This window comes from Muntiacus reevesi, chromosome X (genome assembly GCF_963930625.1).
Source record: "Muntiacus reevesi chromosome X, mMunRee1.1, whole genome shotgun sequence".
NCBI lineage: Eukaryota > Metazoa > Chordata > Mammalia > Artiodactyla > Cervidae > Muntiacus > Muntiacus reevesi.
Genome location: NC_089271.1, coordinates 96,607,208 through 96,614,911, shown reverse-complemented (window position 1 = coordinate 96,614,911; position 7,704 = coordinate 96,607,208). Strand labels below are relative to the sequence as shown.

At 56.7% G+C, this 7,704-nt stretch overlaps 1 pseudogene; it reads right to left on the bottom strand.

Annotated features, from left to right (window-relative positions):
• Nucleotides 1-281: 281 nt before the first annotated feature.
• On the bottom strand, nucleotides 282-5,105 carry LOC136154603 (protein EOLA1-like; annotated as a pseudogene).
• Between the last annotated feature and the right edge of the window lie 2,599 nt (nucleotides 5,106-7,704).

The following is a 7,704-nucleotide window of genomic DNA, read 5'->3' as shown; positions in this document are numbered from 1 at the left end:
GGTCCCCCCGACGATGACACAAGGTTCTGATTAGCAGCTGAGCGTCTCCAGCTCCTGATCCAGGGGCCTCCCCAAGAGGCCCACCAGAAAGCAGGGTCACCCCACCCACCAAGGACCTTGCAAACACACGATCCCAAACCCAAAAACAAGTACAAGGTTTTACCAGGTGGACACTAGCCCTTGTCGTTCTGCCCTCACAGCTGTGTTTAGGAGCCTGTGTTTGGACCGGGAGTGGCCAGACACTGTGACCAACACACACACTTTGTGAGCCAAGGGACACTTTAGAGCAGGGCAAGGGTCACCTGCAAGGACACACCGCGGCCTGTTTCAGGGCCTGGGGGCCTCTCTGCCTGCCAGAGGCCTCGCCGGCTGCTCAGGCTCAGGCCCGCCCCCAGCCTTCTCCATCACCCCCTGGATACCGTTCCAACATCAGGGAGTTTGGACCAGAACACAGAGGGAAAACCACTAACCAGTTTCCTAACAACACATTTCTCTCAAGCACCCAGACACAGCAGGGCCAAAATGAGTGTCGAGGCCATGTTATTGTAAAGGTCAAATTCCTGCAGACTCTCCCTGAGTCCAGAGCAGCACCACATGAGGGGAGTCCTGGCCCCCAGCCCCGCACCAAGCGGGCAGTGAACCCAAGGGTGGGGCTGATTCAGACCAAACCAGATGGGCACATCCAGGGCAGGACGGCAACTGGATGGTGTCACCATGAGCTAGTCTCTCGGTCACCTTCCACTTGAGAGCCCAGTCTGGACAGGCCTCCTGCCCAAAGGGGATCAGGTGCTCAGGGATGTCCACCTGGAAGATGTCCTTCCCAGCCTTCCCTGGGATGGGCTGCAGAAGCCACCAGGGGTTGGCGAGCACAGTCAGGTACTTCTGTCAAAGGTCGGGTAGCAGGGCTTGATTCTCCCACTTCTACATCTCGTTGGGACCTAGGTTTTCTGGGCACAGCAAAGTGACCCAATGTCCACGAGACCTATGTGCAAAGACAGGACACAGAAGGAGAACAAGGTGATTAACAGTTGCACCTCCTAGAGACTAAGGAGGAGAACTGGGGTGAACTTGATCCTCTGGCTGAGCCTTTCAGAAGGGTTCACCTCAGCAAAGGGAATTCGGGGTGAGGCCCAGCAGGGGAGGGAGCGAAATGAAAGGTAGAGGCCTGGTACTCCACGAACCCACCAGGACAGGGGCAGCTCTCAGTCTGAGGACTGCAGGTCGCAGAGACAGAGCAGGAAGGCTCCGGCAGGGAGCCTGTGGGCATCAGGTCCTCAAGCGATTCACCAACAGGCAGGTGTTGCTGTGGGGCCTCACCCCTGGGCAGTCAGGTGAGTTGCTCAGGCCTGGCTTCTGGCGGTGGGGGTGAGGAACCCAGGTTGGTTGCTGCACTGCCTATCATGATTTCTGTCGGGCACACACACACACACATGGGGACATACATAGATAGACAAATGCCACGTGCAGACCTGGACATGTCTCTGTATCTCAAAACACAAACAAGGACTGAGGCCCACAGTTTTGGTCAGGGACCTCAGGCCACCATTTTCCAGCCCAGGGACCCTCACTGCCCCTCTGAGGAAACCTCAGACCCACCCCGCCCCTCACCAACCAGTTCAACAGAAAATAAATGAGCATAGCCTTGGCTGAGATCCAGGGCAGCGCTAGGGGCTAAGCAGGCACCACGTCACTTGCCACCAGTCACCCCATGGCTAAACTTGTCCCTGACCCACATCAAGACCTGGATGTAGGCGGGGCTCATCCCCAGCCTCTGCTCCAGCAGCTCCTGCCAGGCTGGATCCTCCCAGTCCTGGTGCTCAATATGGACAGCCAGGGTTCAGTGCTGGGTCCACATAGCATGGACCGCCACCTTGTCTACAGGGTCTTGACACCATTTAAGATGAGACCTGCATAAGGCTGTCGGAAGGACAGACAGCTGAACTTCACTTTCCAGGGTCTCATGTGGTTGTGGAAACAAACCACAAAGGTCAGGAGCCTGACACAGCAGTCTCCAAGCTCAAATCCCTGGGCCGGACATCAGCCCCACATGTCTGAGCATCCTCCAAGCCTGCTGACACAGAGGGGAGGGTCACAGAGGGCTGGCTCCTTCCATCCGTCTCCACGTGGTCTGATGATAGGGGGGTGGTGTCCATCACATGCAGTCTGTGGGGAGGTCGGGAAGGAGGGCAGGACAGCAGGAGAGAGGCACGAGGTGAGATCCAAGACAGAGGGACTCGAAACCCTGGGAGCACTGAGGAGGGAGGATGGGTCCCCTGGCTTCAAAGCCCAGTGGCCAGGCTTTGGTCCTCTCCCAGCAAAGACAGGCACAGTCCTGGGCTTGTCTTGTCCCATCCCTGGTACAAAACCCCATGCCTCAGCTCCCCAGCCACATCCCTACCCAGACTCTGCAGATCCCCCATCTTAGCCCAGGACTACTGAGTGCAGATCCGTGCTAACCAATCTGGCCTCGGCCCTGAGGCCACCCTGGACCTCACTTGGCCCTGCCACGTGTCTTCCCCACGCCTTTCAGAGCCACCTTCATTCCAGCCCTTCCCGTACCACTTCCTCCACTCTCGGCCGATGCCCTGGACCCTGCCCAGAGCCTAGAGAAAGAAAGAAGGAGAGCAGGATCTACTGGAATGGGCACGATCTGTGTCCTTGCCAGGGCCTGGGATGGCAGGGAACACAGAATTCAAACTTCAAATAATCCACTAGGTTACTGTCACCTCGTTCGATGGCTGAGGAGGCACCAAGAGATAAAGAGATAGCCCATGACTGCAAGGGACCTGACCACAGGCAATCCATACTCACATTTATTCTTGTATCTGGAGCGGAGTCTCTGCTTATTGTATGGTGGAGAGTCAGATAAGCACAGCCGTGGGCCTGAACCCCAGCAGGGTCTCAGCACCTAGCAGGGAGCCTACATTTCCACGAGACAGTGAGGACAGGGACAAAGCCCAGAGGAACCCAGCCTAGAGCCTCCTGGGCCTTTCCTTCCCTGACCACAGAAGACAGACAGTCCTCACAGGCCCACAAGGCTCCACGTGATCTGGCTCCTACCCTGGCGACCTGCTCTCCTCGCCCCTGGATTCACCCCCAGTAGCTACAAAGGCCGTCCTTCCATCCTTAGAACATTCCAGTGTGTTCCTACCTCAGAGCCTTTGTAGGTTGTGAGGAGTCACATCATGTCCTTTCAGATTCAGGTGCTGGTGTCTCAATCCCAAGTACCTCAGCGTGAACTTACAGGCAAAGGAAAGGTCTTCACAGAGCTGATGGGGTCAAGTGAGCTCATTAGGTTGGACCCTGCTCTAACATGACAGCTGTCCCCATACAAAGGACACAGTTAGAGACAGACGGGTACACAGGAGAAACGGGGTGAAGAGGAAGTGGAAATCTCCAAGCCCAGACACACCCACCAAGGCCAGCAATGCCCTGGATGTGAGTGGGGAGAGATGGGACAGACTCTCCACAGCTCTCATGATAGCCAACATCAGCCGACACCTCGACCTCAGCTGCTGGCCTCCTGAATGAACACGGTTCACAGATTGAGCCACCCAGCCTGTGGGACCCTGACATGACTGCCGGAAAATGAAGCCAGAGGGTCAGCCCTGTCCAGACATCTCTCCACAGGAGCAAGGAGGGAGTAAAGGGATGGCTTATCCAGTCCCAGCACCTCAGGCACACTCCTCCACGTCTGCACATCTTCACGTGTCTGTTTTCACCCTTACTTGGTGTCTGTTTACACCTCCCAGTGTCTGGGGTCCCACAAGTTACCGATGCTTCCCTCCTGATGGAAGGGAAGGGAAAACTCATTTGCCAATACAGCCACTTGACATGATCACACACTCACTGAAGAGCTATGCAGAAGGAGGCCTGGGGCACAGGGCGCACATCCGAGATGCTGATACACACCAGCAAATGGCCTTCCACAAAGGCTTTCCCCGTTTCCACTCCCCCAACCACAGGCAAGAGTGTTATGTCCTCACGCCCTGGCTGGCACTGAGCATCATCATTCAGTTGAAAGTTTCCCCATGTGCTGGGTGACAAAGGGTCACACTGTTCACTGGGTCTGGCTTGGTACAAGGGACCTGGCTGGCCCCTGGGGTTTGATCATTGCTATGTCTTCTACTGGAGTATGTGATTCGATCCCAGGCTTGCCCAGTTTCTGCCATTCAGTTTCTCAGCCAACCTTACCCCTTCCTCCTGAGTGACTCCAAATCTCACCTGTATGGGTGGAATCCCTGAATAAGAAGTGGCTGCAAGCACTCCTATGGCTGAAGCAGAGGGTGCCTACTTGGTGGCCAGAGTAGAAAACACTCTTCTGCCTGCTTGACTGGGCATCTTCACCTGGACGAGGACCAGAGCAACAGGGAGAAAGTCACCAGTGACAATACAGCAATCTTGGACAACAAGCCACCACAGTCTTCTCCTCGGCGGGGGCCTCAGACCATGGGGTCCCAGGAGGGCCCAACTGATGAGAAACACACATGCAGGTTCCCTCAAGGTGTGTTCTGCTCATCACAGCAGCTGGCTTGTCCCCAGGATGCCTCAGCCTGCAGCACAGAAACCCATCCTCCAGGAGTGATGGTGATTTACAGCCCAGGAAACCCCGCAAAGAACAAGAGAAAATGACTCCTCTGCTCACTCTGCCACTCTGGAAGAATCTGGGGGCCGCCACAGTCAGTGGGCCACCCTCCATGGACTTGTGGTTGGTCCCCACCAGGAGGGGAACTGCAGACAAGCAACTGAGCCCTGCTTGTCAGGGTCAGGCTCCGGTGGAGATGACTCACAGTGGGCGGGTGGGACTAGTGTGAGGTCACAGTCCAGGGTCAGGGTAGGAGGCTGGAGGGCAGGTCTTTTGGCATCTTCCCATGTGTGCCCCAGAGCATCACCGGGATGCACACGTGAAAGGAAAGCAGGCGGGGGTTGTGGCCCGTGGAGGGGGCCAGGATGTCCGGCTCGGCCCCCTGGAGAGGTTCCTGGAAACCCCCGCCTGGAGGTACCTTCTGAGCATGAGGCAGGTCCCGCCTTCCTGCAAGCAGAGTGAGTCGCGGGTACTTTGGTATGGCTGGGTTGTGGTACCAGGCAGTACAGTGGTCCGCCATTGGGACCGAGACCACTGACAGTACTGGCTGGCCTCAGTCGTGTTGCACCCACAAATACTGATTGTGTATGGCTTCCCTTACTCACGTAGGCAGGCAGGTATGCAGGCACAATGTTACGTAGACATGCACATACGAACAAAGGCACATTCCCTCGCCGGCCCTGTCCACTAGGCGACAAAGTAAGATCCGTCAGGCTCTGAGGCATCTAGAAGGTCAGGCCGGGAGGAGCCTTGAGACCAGCGGCCTGGAGCACGACGGGGAGGAGGACCAGGAAGTGAGGGGAGGAAGTTGGAGGAGAAGGGCTAGGAGTCTGGGGCTGAAGTGTGGGAAAGACCTGGGTGAGGAGGAGCCTCTGGAGAAGGAGGTGGGGTGGGGTTGGGCTGGGGCTGGAGTGGAACCACCTGAGGTGTGGTGGGGCTGACAGGGATGAAGCTGTGGGTCCAGGGAACCCACAGAGAGTTCAGCTTCATGGTCGAGGCCAGACTGTGCCCTTTTCAGCCCTTGCCATAGGCGTCCAGTCCATGAGACTCGGTGAGAGTCAAAGTGACCATGACCCAGTGTCCTCAGTGACTGCATCTGAGCTTCACAGTGGACCCCAGGGGCCAGGGAAGCAGGGAGAGGGGCGGCTTCTGGGCGGAGTTCCCCATCTCTGGCCTGAAAGCCCAGGCTGGCTCCCCTCCAAGCCACCCTGGGACTGCTGGCCCAGTGCTGAGCAACAGTTTATCTGTTCTTTTGCAGATGTGAAGGAAAATCCTCACTATGTTGCCTGCTGCCCCTGGGACCTGAGATGTCTCAGAGAAAGGCAGCTTCACCTTCAAAACTGTTTCTTGTCCTCTTCCTCTCGTCTGGGGGCTCAGCCCACCCAGGGCAGCCACCTGACTCGACTCTTGACCGCCGCCCTGCCTGATATGTCCCTGTTTCCCAAGTGCCTTATCACAGTAAATGCTCCTCTTCCTGTCCCCATTGCTACTAGCTCAGCTCAGGCCTCGTGGCCTGGGGCCCCCCAACAGCCTGGACCCCTTCTCTCTCCCCTCCTCCAGCTGGTGCTACACACACCATTGATTCTTTGTCACACCACATGTACATCTGTCCTCAACCCCGGATGGAAAGAACAGTGGAGCAATCTCTTGAATAAGTCCTAACCCGTCCGTGGTGCCCCGGAGGACTTCCAGTGGTCCCAGGTCTCCTTCCTCATTGCCCAGCACTCTGGGTGGCTGTGCTGGCCCTGCACTCTGTGCAGAGCTCATCCAGGACTCCACGGTTTGTCATGCAGTTCTCTCCCTGGACCTCTGGCTCCTCTTGTCCTGACAACCTACTGTCCTCCTTCCAGGCATGACTGTAGCATACCTTTTCCGTCTTCCCGAGTGTTAGGTGCTGTCATCTGGGATTTCTGGGGCACCCTGCATCTTTCTGCTGCTGCCTTTGCCCTCCTCTTCCTCCGAGGCTGTGGCTGCTGTGCATGAGTCTGAAATCCCGAGGGTCACCAAGTCCCAGGAAGGCAGGGTGGGTGTCTCACTGGTTCCTGTTAGCCAGGCACCCACGCAACTGCTGCCACAGGAATGTTGAGTCTGAGCAGTGCTTTTCTTTCCAGCAGGCAGCCTGTTCTCTCCTTGAATAAGCCTCCCAGCCACGAGTTGAGGGGCAGAAACTGCCTCCTGGATTTGAGGCCTCAGCTCTGCAGGGACCCGAGCGATGACCACACCCAACTCCCTCATGCTAGTGCCCTGCTCCTTGCCCCAAGAGTGGTTACCAGCTACCTCCAGACACCCGAGAACCTCCTGGTAGTGGTTTCAGATCATGAAGGAGGGTCTTTTGAATGGTGGGTGGGCTGCTGCTGTTCCTCCAAATCCTGGCTTTGAACTAGATCTTGCCCAGTGAACTGGAGACCTATGATGTGTAGCTGCTGATAGGGGCAGCTGTGAGGACCTGCTCTGTGGCATTTCTCTGCACCCATCCCTTCCCTGCTGCTGGCCCCAGCTTTCTTCACATGCACAGATATGTGGACTTAGCCATGGGGAGTGCTGTCTCCCACCCCATCTGTGTCTCTGAGGCTTGGTGAGGGTTCCACTTTGCTCCTGCTCTGCATTTGCAGCAGCACTGACCTGGGAATGCTCGATCCAGATTCTCGGTTTCCCTTGTGTCCTCCTTGGCCAATGTGGTTTCCTCTCTGAAATGCCTGTTGCCCATTTCTCTGCTGAGCTGTGTGTCCTTTCTGTGCTGAGTTGTGGGCACTTCTTTCAGGGTCTGGGTGTTTATCCTGCCCTGGTGTTTGTATTGCAGATTCATCCTCTTCTGTTTGCAGGCTAGCAATGAACTCAGTGTTCACCTGGTCTCTCGGAGCTGTAAGTGCCCTACAGGTCAGCACATGTCCGTCAGGCCCTTCCACTGGGGGCCACTGTCTACCCCCAAGCTTGGCACCTGGGGCAAGCAGTCCCCAAGGAGATAGTACCCTGGCATCCAGAACTCTGCCCATGAGAGTGGGCTCCTTCAAGTCCGTGTCAGTCTCTTAGACCCAGCCTAGCTTTAGCTCTGGGCCTTGGACTCCTGCATGCAGGACAAACCCAGGGGCAGCTGTGTAGCTTTGGGAGGTTAGCAGACC